General features: G+C 37.4%; 1 protein-coding gene across 6 annotated transcripts in view; it reads left to right on the forward strand.

Annotated features, from left to right (window-relative positions):
• Positions 1–12,053, forward strand: part of DOCK10 (dedicator of cytokinesis 10) — a 188,941-nt gene that overhangs the window by 63,382 nt on the left and 113,506 nt on the right. The gene's annotated exons all lie outside the window — the stretch shown is intronic.

Genomic DNA, 12,053 nt, shown 5'->3' on the forward strand with positions numbered 1-12,053 from the left:
TAGCCCGGCCCCTCGGCTCCTAAGCACAGAGCTAACTGCCAGGATGGTGCTTTGCTATAAATTTGCTATATTCTTCCGGAAAGAGTACTTCTCTCAGCCTTCTCCCTCACATCCCGCCTGTAGATTTTGCTCAGGTGACTCTGATGCGTATAGTCAGGAGACCACATGGGGAGGAACACTGGCTGGATTTCTGAAACCAGGTCAAGCCAGCATTGAAACGAATTCATTGACATTTGTAGGGTTTTGCAGAAACACTCGTTTGCCTTACCATGGCTGCTGTACTAAGCAACCTTTTTGGTCCACCCTGTGCTAAAGTGCCCTGTGGCCCCCTGTGGAGTGGTGAGGACAAATACCATGGTTGCTAGGCAGCAAATTGGCAAGAATCTAGTTTAAACACATCCAGCTCAATAAATATTTTGAGTTATCTCTCCCTTCATTCTACTTTGACGATTGTAAACCTCTTGTGAAAGACACTAGGCATTCTTTTTTTTTTTAAGCTTGAAGACTTCATATTTTAATGGAAATTCAATAAAATAAAGTGTCTCGTCTTTCTGTTTTATCTATTTTTAATTCTCCTCGTCTTTTAAATTTAAGGTTATCTCCCAACACAAAAACACAGGCTTATTTCACATCCACTAAAACACTTGACAGTCATGTTAACATCAAACCATAGTTGAGCAACATTGTACATATACAAATATTTTTGTGCATTCTGTGATATAGGTATTATTACCCATTTTACAGCCTAGAAAATTCTAAATGATTAACAAACTTGCCCAAGTTCACACAGAGCCAGAACTAAGGCCCTACTCTCTCTGACCTTGTGCTCCATGCTCTTACCCAGTTTCTTACCTCTGATCCTTTGTAAAGTTCCTTTAAACCATGTGCCATATAGCCTGACTTGATGCAGACATTTCCACTGCTCACAGGGAGTATGTCCTTCATTTTGACAAACTATTCACCTTTCTGCCTCAGTTTCTCTACTTTTAAATAGGGCTATTAATAATTCTAATGCTGGGTTTCTGAAAACAAATATAGCAATGGTATGAAAACACTTAGATTAGAAAGTAACTACTGGGGAACATTATCTGACCCTTGTAAGTGGCTTAAAATCAACGTCTATAACCATAAAAATACCCAAACACTTCTGTGATAAAACAAGCACCACTCCCACGGGGGGTTAAGGGGTGAGGGGGCAATTAAAGGGATCCATAAATACGATGCAGACTTCCTAAGCAAAACTTCCACAGCAAAGTTTTCATTTTAATATACACGAAGGGATCGTATAAAGCTGGAAGCTCAGCACGCTAATTAGAACTAAGCGCTTGGTTTGGTCTTGCTTAACAAAAGAAGATGAGGGAGCAGAGAATTGAGAGTAATACAATGGCTCAAGAAGGCACCCAGGCCTAGGGACTACTTCGGCAGAACGGCTGAGAGAAATACTGACAAAGTACTAAGGTAGCAAGTTACTCCGGCAACAAAGCCCTGTCTAATTTCTGGAAACCAACCCTGCTGCAGGAGTAGGATAAGGATGAAGTCAGGAGAAAGTAATAAATTTAAGAATCTATGCCTCACCTTGGTCATAGCATAAAACACTTGAGGACTTAAGAGGTATGGAAACAACATTAAAAGAATAGACTCAAATATTTATATCTACATTTATGTATATACATGCACATATAGCCATAATAATTATGCACTGTCTTCATTAAGACAGTACTCAGTTACAGAGGCAAGGAAAAGTTCATATTTTAAGCAGAGTCTCCAAACAGAAATAGTGGGATTTTTTTAGGAAAGAAAAATAATGAAAACAGAACCCAAGACGATAGAAAATACAAATCAGATTTAAGGCAGAGTAAATATTGTTGAAATCCTGAGAAGCCCATAGAAAGTTCACACTAAAAATCAGAAAAATATATGGTTTGAATCAGGGCAGAAGCCAACTTTACATAAGCAAAGAATGTTCTAGAAAAACCCAGGTCTTCAGGATATTCATAAGTACCTCACATACAGACAGAAGGACAGACACACACACACACACACACATACACACACACACACACACACACACATTCAAGAATCTTCAATCAGCTAATGTCCATCAAGATTGTCTTAGAAGGGAATATGACATGTAACATTACCCAAATTTATTTGGCCATGTAGAAAATCTGTCTAGTTTTCCTCAAGTATCTTGAGAAATACCTTTGAGAAATGCTAATGTAAATCTGATCCAAGGAGATCATAGGAATAAGGGCAAGATATACTTCAAGTAAAACAGAATCAGCTATCAGGTGAACCGTGGCATGCATTTAATTGATCCAGACGCTAATGAATAAAAAGGGAATATTAAAGCCCCCAAGAGATCAAATAAATTGGTTGCTTCTCTTCATGGCCAAACCTTCATTCTTAATTCTTATCATTACTACCCAAAATGTCTACCTTTGTTCAGGGAGGAATAGCAATACTACACAATTCCATACAAGCCCAGTGGTGGTTGTTCTATGGACTTATCCTCATATAGCAAATTATAAGTATAAACAAGATTAATTTCAAAGTTTGAAGTAAATAATAATATCCAAAAGTTAACGTAATGCTTTTTTCAGCCCTTACATTTCTCTCCTCCATCTGCTACCTAATGACCAGATTCTTCTTTCTTTTGTCCTAGTGACATAAATAAGCTGCTCCTTTAGGTGGATAAGAATCTGCTACTTGCAATTCAGTTAGGTGTAGTTAATTACCCTATCTTTACAAAGGGATAAATTTACATCGAAAGTTTGTTTCCCACTGATTTATTGTTACTATGGATCCCATTGTTTTAAAAGCTAAAGTGTATGCAATAAAGGGCATCAACCATTGAATGAAATATTGGACTAGGTTCATTAATCAACATTGATCACTTACTAAGCTGATGATACCAGGCAGATTTGGGACAGTCCCTGCCCACAAGGTACATACTATCAGGCAAGAAGTAAGAGAGCTGTGATCAGATTTTTTGCAATGCAGTCTGACAAGTACCCTCTGGAGTATTACTTTAAGATAGAGAAACAAGGTCAGGTTCACATGTCAGAAGAAAACAACTAAAGGCAGACCAGAGAATGGCTTGGTTGGCTTAGAGGGTGAGTAAGACTGAAGAAAGTTGGACAGATAGAAGACTGTTTGTTTTAATAGTCCAGGTGGGTGATTATAAAGATTTCTACTGACATGGTTGTGTGATTGTGGTGCCAGTAAAGAGCTATTAAAAAGACAGAATTGACAGGAGATGGGGACTGAAAAGAAAGCAAAGAAGAGGAGTGGGTTAACAATGACTCCCACATTTATGGCTTGGGCTATTCGCTAAATAGTTGTGCCATTCATTAAAATAAAGTGCCCAGAAGACAGTGAAGATTGCTGGAGCAGGCATGGATGAAGCCATGCAAAGAGATGTCCAAGAAGGAGGTAAATACATAGGTCTAGACCACAGGAAGAAGGTTTGGGCAATTGCTCCGGATTTGAAAGTTGAAGCTTTGAGCCTAGAAAAGCTTGCCCAGGGACAGCAGGAGGGCTGGGCTGGTGCTGAGAAGACAGGTCCCTGAGCCACACTCCCACATAAGGGGCAGGTAAAGAGGACCCTGTATAGGGAGTGGAGCTGGAGTGGGCACAGAGGTAAGAAGAGAACAGGAGAAATTTATATCTCAAAATCAAAGAAGGAGGCAGGGCACGGTGGCTCACGCCTGTAATCCTAGCACTCTGGGAGTGGATCGTTCGAGGTCAGGAGTTCGAGACCAGCCTGAGCAAGAGCGAGACTCCATGTCTACTAAAAATAGAAAGAAATTAGCTGGCCAACTAAAATATATATAGATAAAATTAGCCGGGCATGGTGGCACATGCCTGTAGTCCCAGATACTCGGGAGGCTGAGGCAGTAGGATCGCTTGAGCCCAGGAGTTTGAGGTTGCTGTGAGCTAGGCTGACGCCACGGCACTCACTCTAGCCTGGGCAACAAAGTGAGACTCTGTCTCAAAAAAAAAAAAAAAACGAAGGATCAATGGTGAGAGAGAGTGCATAGATGGTATAAAACAACAAAGAAGAATAAAGCTAGGGGCTCTCTAGATATGGCAGTTCAGGGTCATTGATGGTCTTTAGCAGAGCAATTTCAGAAGCTGTGAGCACAACCTGATTACAGTGGGTTAAACTCTGAAGAGATGTGGGATGTGTTATCTTATCAAATGAGGTGTTAGTATGGTGTTATCCCTTTACCTACAAGGCACTTCAAGAGTAAACCCAATAAGGCTGGGCATGGTGGCTCATGCCTGTAATCCTAGCATTTGGGAGGCCAAGGCAGGAGAAGCCTTTTAGGTCAGGAGTTTGAAACCAGCCTAAGCAAGAGCGAGACCCCCTGTCTCTACCAAAAAAAAATAGAAAAAATTAGCCAGGTATGTTGGCATGTGCCTATAGTCCCAGCTACTTGGGAGGCTGAGGCAGGAGGCTTGAGCTCAGAAGTTTGAGGTTGCAGTGAACTATGATCATGCCACTACACTATAATCTGGGCAACAGAGCAAGACCCTGTCTCAAAAAAAAAAAAAATAATAAGACCAATAAAAATATTAGAACTCTTAAGGCAGAATACCCAATGTGCACCAAAGTTAAAAATAATTCAGTAGGCCATTTATTCATCTTTAAATTGTGTATCCAATATTGCTTAATTTATTGGAAAGCAAAATGTAAACATGAAAAATGATATGGTCAAATGAGTATAATATTGAAAATAAAATCTTTCCCTTCCTCTTCCTCTTCCACCATTTGGACACAAAAATGGCATTCAACTAATTCTGGAGAAAATTATGAATATTCAAGTTAGAAACCACATCATGCAACTTCATGGAAATAAAAGAGATACTGAAGAACTTGAATACTAGACGTAGTGAAAGAAATTATGGAGGAGGAGGAGTTGGCTATAATTTAAAATGTACTTCATGCTGCCCATTTTTGTTAACTGAAAGAAATGTATCTAACAAGAATGGAATTTATCTTATCTCAAGAAAACACAGAGAATTTCTTTTCTTGCTTTTATAGTTAGAATAATTCCACATGCTTTATGTTTAATTTTGGACTCCATACTCCATACATTGATAAAGAAGCCATTCTTTTAATGAAAATGCCTTTGTTTAGTGTACTTTACACAAATTTTTGAATCTCATATGTAGAATAATGTGCACTCAAACTTGCCCATAAATAAGAATGTCTTTGAATAGATGATTTCTGGGGAAGGGTTGCATGTGTAAATAAATTAAGTACAAATGAATTCTGTTTTCTGATCCTGAAATGTTGGACAGCAAATGAATAACTCTAATGCATTTATTAACTTTAGACTGGAGCACAGTCAGTATGGTATTTCTCACTTTAGAACTAACTCCTATGATATGACATTAGGGCTTCATGAACAATTTAAATTCTTCTAAAATATTGAGAAAAATGCCACTATAAAAATTGCTCCAAATTTTTTTAAGTTATATCTTTTCTTAATAAAATTAGTGTCCATAAAAATATTTTTGTTTTTATGTTTTATTTTTTGGTTTTTTTTTTGTTTTTAATTTTTGTTTTATTTTCTTGAAGAACAAGACTCTTATTTCACTGATGAAGGTCTTGTTGAAAGTTAACAGACTTTGATTCTGGGTGTACTTTTTAAAAGATAAATTACAAGTAAAGCCATGTTTATTTTATAACTTCAAAAATTTAAGGGAAAATTAAGATATCAAAATCTGCAGTTGTCTTATGTTTGGCCTAGTCTTATTTATACATGATGACTATATTTCTACCACAGCCATAACCAAATGGATCACCCCCATTTTTGTACACTACATGTATAGCACTAGAGATAATAAACACATAAAAGTTGACACAAGTTGATTAAGGTAAATTCAAATGAATTTACTTTTTAGTGGCATTAGGACAAAATATATCTGGAAATAAACTGCTGAAAACATTGCAAACAAAATGGTTGTATGTTTCACATTAACAATCCTGAAGAAATTTATTTTCTATTCACTAAATTCCCTAGAATAATAGTCTTGTTTCTAAATATGAAAAACTGTTCCAGTTCTAAATTGGCTTCCTTTTCTCCACAGTAAAAATTGTCCTAAAATGCTTGGCAGTGAGTGAGTAAAAACACAGATGTACAAGTCAGAGACCTTGGAATACAGGAATAAAAAAGGACACATTTTAAGTTCGAACCTAAAATTTCAGTTCCATTGAATTATTACCCAGGTTTTATGCCTTACATGGGAAGAATGATTAGATCGTAATATTACCAATGTTTTTTAGTACCATCCATAATTCATGTCCTAACAAATTACTTGTGAGATCTAGCTGGGAAATTAGAATGTATGTTCCCAGATCATGCATGGGTAGGATTTATGAAAGTCTAATTTTATAGTGTGTTCAACTGCCTGGACAGAGCACATTTTGAAAAGAGAAACCAAATATTTTGATTCATTTACAATTTATAATCAGTAAAGATACTGAATAATAATTTAAGCTACTTTATAGTTCAAAGTAACAAAATAGCTTAAAAATTATTTTCACTTATATTGGCACTTGATATGACGTTCTGTTTTACATTGTGTGTGTACTTATATACATAGTAACACTGCCTGATATCAAGTAATATTTTTAACAATCAGAATCAAAATCCATTAAATAAGATTGTACCATGACTTCTGAAACTGAGTCATACCAATATTTATATCATTTATTTTGTTCAACCCATTATCTTTACTTCTCCCCCAAGAATGCAGTAGAAGTTTTTGAAAATCATTAACTGTCCAACTTGTTTTTACACTGCAGAAATTAATTATTGCATTTTTAAAGAACACATAATGTGATCTAATTGAAGAAAAAAGTGTTTTCAGTGCCTTTTCTTTTGTTCTCTAAAATGTTGATGTATTGGGTGACCATGTATCCTGACAGTTTACAGGAATGGTCTCACGTTCTAACTATTTATTGGCCTGGCTAATAGTGTCTCCTTCACTCTGAAATGTCTCAGTGTAGACAATAAGTTATCGAGCCACCCTTTCAATGCATAATTTGCCTGAACTCACTTAATTTCATGAAGCTTCATTTTCAACATTTGTACAATAGCCATAATTACTTCTAAACTTTATAAAGAATGGCATGAATATGAAAATTACCACCTTCACTTTACAAATACAGAATCAATCCCAGTGGTGACTAAAGGCCAAAATGGACACCATTTATGATTGCATTAATCTTTCTGGCAAAAAAAAAAATAGTCATGTAATTAAATAAACCTCTATGGCCAGAAAGAAAAATAATTTTGCATCTAAAAAACCATTTTTTACCTGCTTATTACTATGTAACCTGAATCTAATAATCAGCTCCTTTACAATGTGGACAAATTGCATTCCCAAAGCCAAATTGCTATTTGAGGTATGTAACATGATTTGAATTGATCCTAATGATTCTCTGAAGAAGAGGAGGCAGGAGAAAAATGAAATATTTTCCTTACAGTACCTTAGGGTGCCCTTTCTAATTGCCCACTTGTTTCTAAAGTATTTAGATTTTTAGAGCTTTCAAAGTATCATGTTTAGTCATTTCTAGAAGAAAAAGGATATAGAAGATCATTCATTCAACAAATAAATATTGAATGTCCACTATAAATAAAATCCCATACTGGAATTGGTGTGTCCTTTTGAAAGGCTGTGTCTATATGTATGAAAACTAGACGGTAATCCCAGTCACTAGGGTTCACTGTGGGAAGCTAAGACCCCAAGGCTTTCAGTTCATGGTCAAGCAAGGTCTGGGCCATGTTCTTACTCACATGGAATGATGGATTCCACCTGGTGAAGTAGCAACGTTGCTCTACCTCCTTCAGAATCACCTGTAGTACTTCTTACAGTGTTGACTCCTAGGTCTTCCTCTAGAGATTCTGATTCAGTGTATCTCATGTGGGACCCGGGAACCTGGATTTTAATTACCAACCCCAGAGGATTCCTAGACACTATGCTGTTTAGGAAACTCTATCCTAATGGCACAAAAGCCTTCAGGCATGTTGACTTTGGCCAGCCATTTTTTATGTCTAAACACATGCAGGCAGAGATGGAAAGTATAAAGTCTGAACGAGCAAGCATAATATTAATAAATGAGTAAAATGTGAATCAGGGCATCAGTGTTTGGAATAATTAACCAGCTCAGGAAGCTCTTGTTCAATATTCAGTCTTCACCTTTGAAGTGGGCGCTGGCAACCTCCAGTTGAAAGGGGATGAGGTGCTGTGGGCTCGGAAGTCAGTAAGGGAAAATTGGAGCCATTGTCTTACTGTGACAAGCGGAGTTGTAGCCTGTGACTTTGAGTTTGCAACAGATCATTTCAACTCAGCTTTTGGACAAAGAGGAGCTGTAGTCATAAAAGTTTTTAATGATCTCCTTAGAGTGACTGTGTGGGCTCGAACAAAGAATACAGTATAATTTTCTATGCACATTTCCAAAATGCCATGACTCTGTAGGAGAAATGTTTTTTGTGTTTGTAAAATGCACCAGCTTTCTCAGAATCAGAGAAATTGCAGATTTAGAAGGATACTTAAGAGCCTGATTCTCATCTCCCTACCCCACCAAATACATGAAACCCAGCAAATAAATTCAGAAGAAATTTGATTAAAGCAGAACTCTTTGAAAATCAGACCTAGTATGTTTCTCCAAAGCTTGACTTTTATAAATCAAGAAAAACAAATTGTTATTATTAACTGTTGTGAATGTGAATTGTAGATTGACTCAAACATGCTGGGAAAACTGATGTTTTTAAAGCAAGTATTTATTGAGTGCTTACCCTATGCTAGGTGCTTTATAGGAATAATCTTATTTGATCCTAGTGAAGTTGATACTATTTAGACATATAAAAAAATGGAGACATACTAAGTTCTTTAATTGAGATCCCACAGCTATTAATAATAAACGACAGAACCAAAATTCAAAACCGAATCTAACTCTAGGACATAAAAAGAACCATCACACAAAACACCCAGAATGATGTTCCAAATGTGTTTTTTTTTAAGTCTGCAATCATCAAACAAGTTATAAATTAGCTGAATGGACTTTTACAGTCAGACAAATTCAGTGTGAAATCCTGTTTCTACCACATGTAGCATCTGCTCTCAGCTTGTCTCTCTGATCTACAAAACGGGCATAACAAAGTCTTATACAGTGCTTGTTAGGATTATATGTAAAATGCCTAGTAGTGCAGTATCTGACAAGCAGTTGTGAATCAAGAAAAAGAAATAAAAAAAGAGGGCCTTTTTTTTTAACAAGTACAAGAAAGTGCCACATTCCTTTTTGTTGAGTGAAATTCGAGATTAACAAACCTCAGATTCGTTAATCTTGACTCTGTGGCATATTGTGAGTACCATGTACAACATACGTGACTGTAAGTGTTTGTCATGGTCAGATGCAGGTACTGTCCACAGAAAGACAGGGCAGTGGGTGAGTCAGTGCTCCTGTGTCCCATTAAATCTTCCAGATCAGGAAGTGCAGAGATAGACATTATGTGGTAGAAATTCATAATCCAGTCTAATATTTTGCATGTTCAATAGCTAAATCTGAGATCCAAATAAATAAAATGATTTGACCAAGATCACATCAGGAGTCAATACTAGTCCCAGGATAAGAATAAAGCCTTGTAGCTCTTGGTTAAGGGCTACACCATCCATTTGCATTTTGCCTAAAAAAAACACGGTGGTTAGCAATATTTTTATCAAAGAATCTTTAAAATACTTTGAGCATTCTATCCTAAGAAAATAATCCAAACTGGGTGGCACTTGGCAGAGGAGAGGAGGGCTGTATGCATGAAGATGTACTCTGAGGCATTTTTTTCCACAATGGCACAAATTGGATGGAGCCATAAAAATGACTCACTTTGTCCTCTACTTTAAGTCTTTGCTCAAATGTCACCTTTACCGTAGACCCACCCTAAACATTCTGTTTAAATTGTCTCCCTTGCTCCAACTCTCTCCATGCCCTTCCCCAGCTTTCTTTTTCCCCCAACACTACCATTTTCTGACATATAATGCAATTTACTTATTTTTGTGTTTATCAATCAGCTCTTCTGATGTGCATTCAAGAGTGCATGGATTTTTGTATTTTGTTCACTGCTGTATTCCCATCACCTAGAGTGGCTCTGGGGACTTAATTCAGGACTCAGTAGTGTTTGTTGAACAAATTAATGGATGAATGATCTCTAAAACTAGGAGAGTGGATTAGTGAATTAAGGTATGGTATTTTATTCTACTTATTTAAAGTGACCATAAAATTTAGAAAACAAGTGTGTAGATCTCTAAATATGCTACTAAGTGAATAAAAAACAATATTCATATTCAAATAAATACTAAGAAAGGAACTAGGTAAAACTATGTACCCAGAAAAAAGATCGAAAGGGAATGCAAAGGGGGAGTGGGTTTTATGTTTTTTGTTTTTCATGTTCGGATATATTTTGTTTTGTCTGAGAATGACAGCAACGTAAAGAGAAAGGAAAATAAGGGAGCAAGTGTGAGAAAGAACTATAATCATGAAAGTTCTAGCTCCATGGCTTGGGATGCTGTTGGCCTATATGCTCCTTGTCTGGATCCCTGGTATTTTTATCTAAAATGAAGATGAAACATTTTAGCCAAGGAGTATACCTTCTATTTCCAGAAGCATGTGCTTTGCAGAATTGGCTCAGGAACTGGCACGTTAATAAAACATTGAATTTTAGCTAACAATGCCATTTTGCTCACAATCCCCATCCATTCTAGTGATAATTTTACAGATAACCTGAATTTTCTTTTCTCTATGTTCATCTGTCTTGATGCTGTTCTGTTTTGGGGAAAAGTTTTCAATTAGTGATAGCTGGGCCTCGGATAAACCTCATTGGCTACGATACTGCCACTGTGCAAAGCTTGTTGTTTCTAAACTCTTCTTTTGTAGTGTGCTCTCATCCTCTACGCCCACCTTTGTCCCAGTCTCACACCTTGTTTTGCCCCCAGTCCCCAGTTTGTGCCTGGGCACGTCCCGGAACCAATAAGGCTATGGTGCTGAGAGAATGAGGACTCCTCACCGTGTCCCCTCTCCCTGTCTCTTCTGTGCACCTCAGGCTGCACACACGGACCCTGTGTTCACCATCCACCTTTCTCCCAGGCCCACGGGGCACCCGCCCTCTGTCCCTTCTGCGGGGACAGTGCTAGTGCTTTCTCTGCAGCAGCAGCTCTGCACCTTGCCTGTCCCCTTCGTGGTTACAAAGACAATCACAGGCTTTTATTCTCACCACGCAATAAGTTTATTGCTCTTCATTTTGCCACTAATGCTAGAGGGTAGGTGTCCTTATAATCCTAATAATAGCTATTTAATCCCCAGAATCATGTAATTTTAGAACACAAAGGAGTCTCAAAAGCCATCTAGTGGAATCCCGTCACAAATCCACGGTCAATACAGTGCTAGGTGCCGGGTAGGTGTTTGGAAAATATTTGCCATCAATAAATACGATAAAATCAGCCATGACATACCACTATGTGTTAACTGTTTTGTGCTATTAACTTTGTTTGTAAAATAGTTTTTGGCTGCCATTTATTCACATCTGTTTATAAGGTCTGTGAAGAGCCATGGACAGGGCTGTGCCTCAGAAGGCAGGAGGGAGAACTGAGAAACCAGTTTCAGGCTGGCAAGGGCGATGATTTCAAAGGGAAAAAGATCAGTTACTGAAATTAGAATGAGAAAAAATAGGCTAAATTTATGACAGAAGGATTATATATAAATAATAACATCTTTCACTTCTAAGAACTGTCAGATAATGGGAGTGTTTACCCAGGAAAGCTGAATGAGTGTTCTTGAGGTTAGCAGCATTTCCGATATGATTCAGGGGATGATGAAATTAGCTTTTCCTTGATGGAGCAAAGTAGAATAAATATGTTAAATGGTTCCTCCTCCATGAGTCTGGACAAGGTTAGATTTCCATGTCATTGGAAAATGTAAAATGATTATAAAGAGCAAACCCCTCTCCTACCTTAAAGTCACTAACATTCACAACCACCCCTGAGAA

The sequence above is a fragment of the Lemur catta genome, chromosome 8 (genome assembly GCF_020740605.2).
Source record: "Lemur catta isolate mLemCat1 chromosome 8, mLemCat1.pri, whole genome shotgun sequence".
In the NCBI taxonomy this organism is placed as follows: domain Eukaryota; kingdom Metazoa; phylum Chordata; class Mammalia; order Primates; family Lemuridae; genus Lemur; species Lemur catta.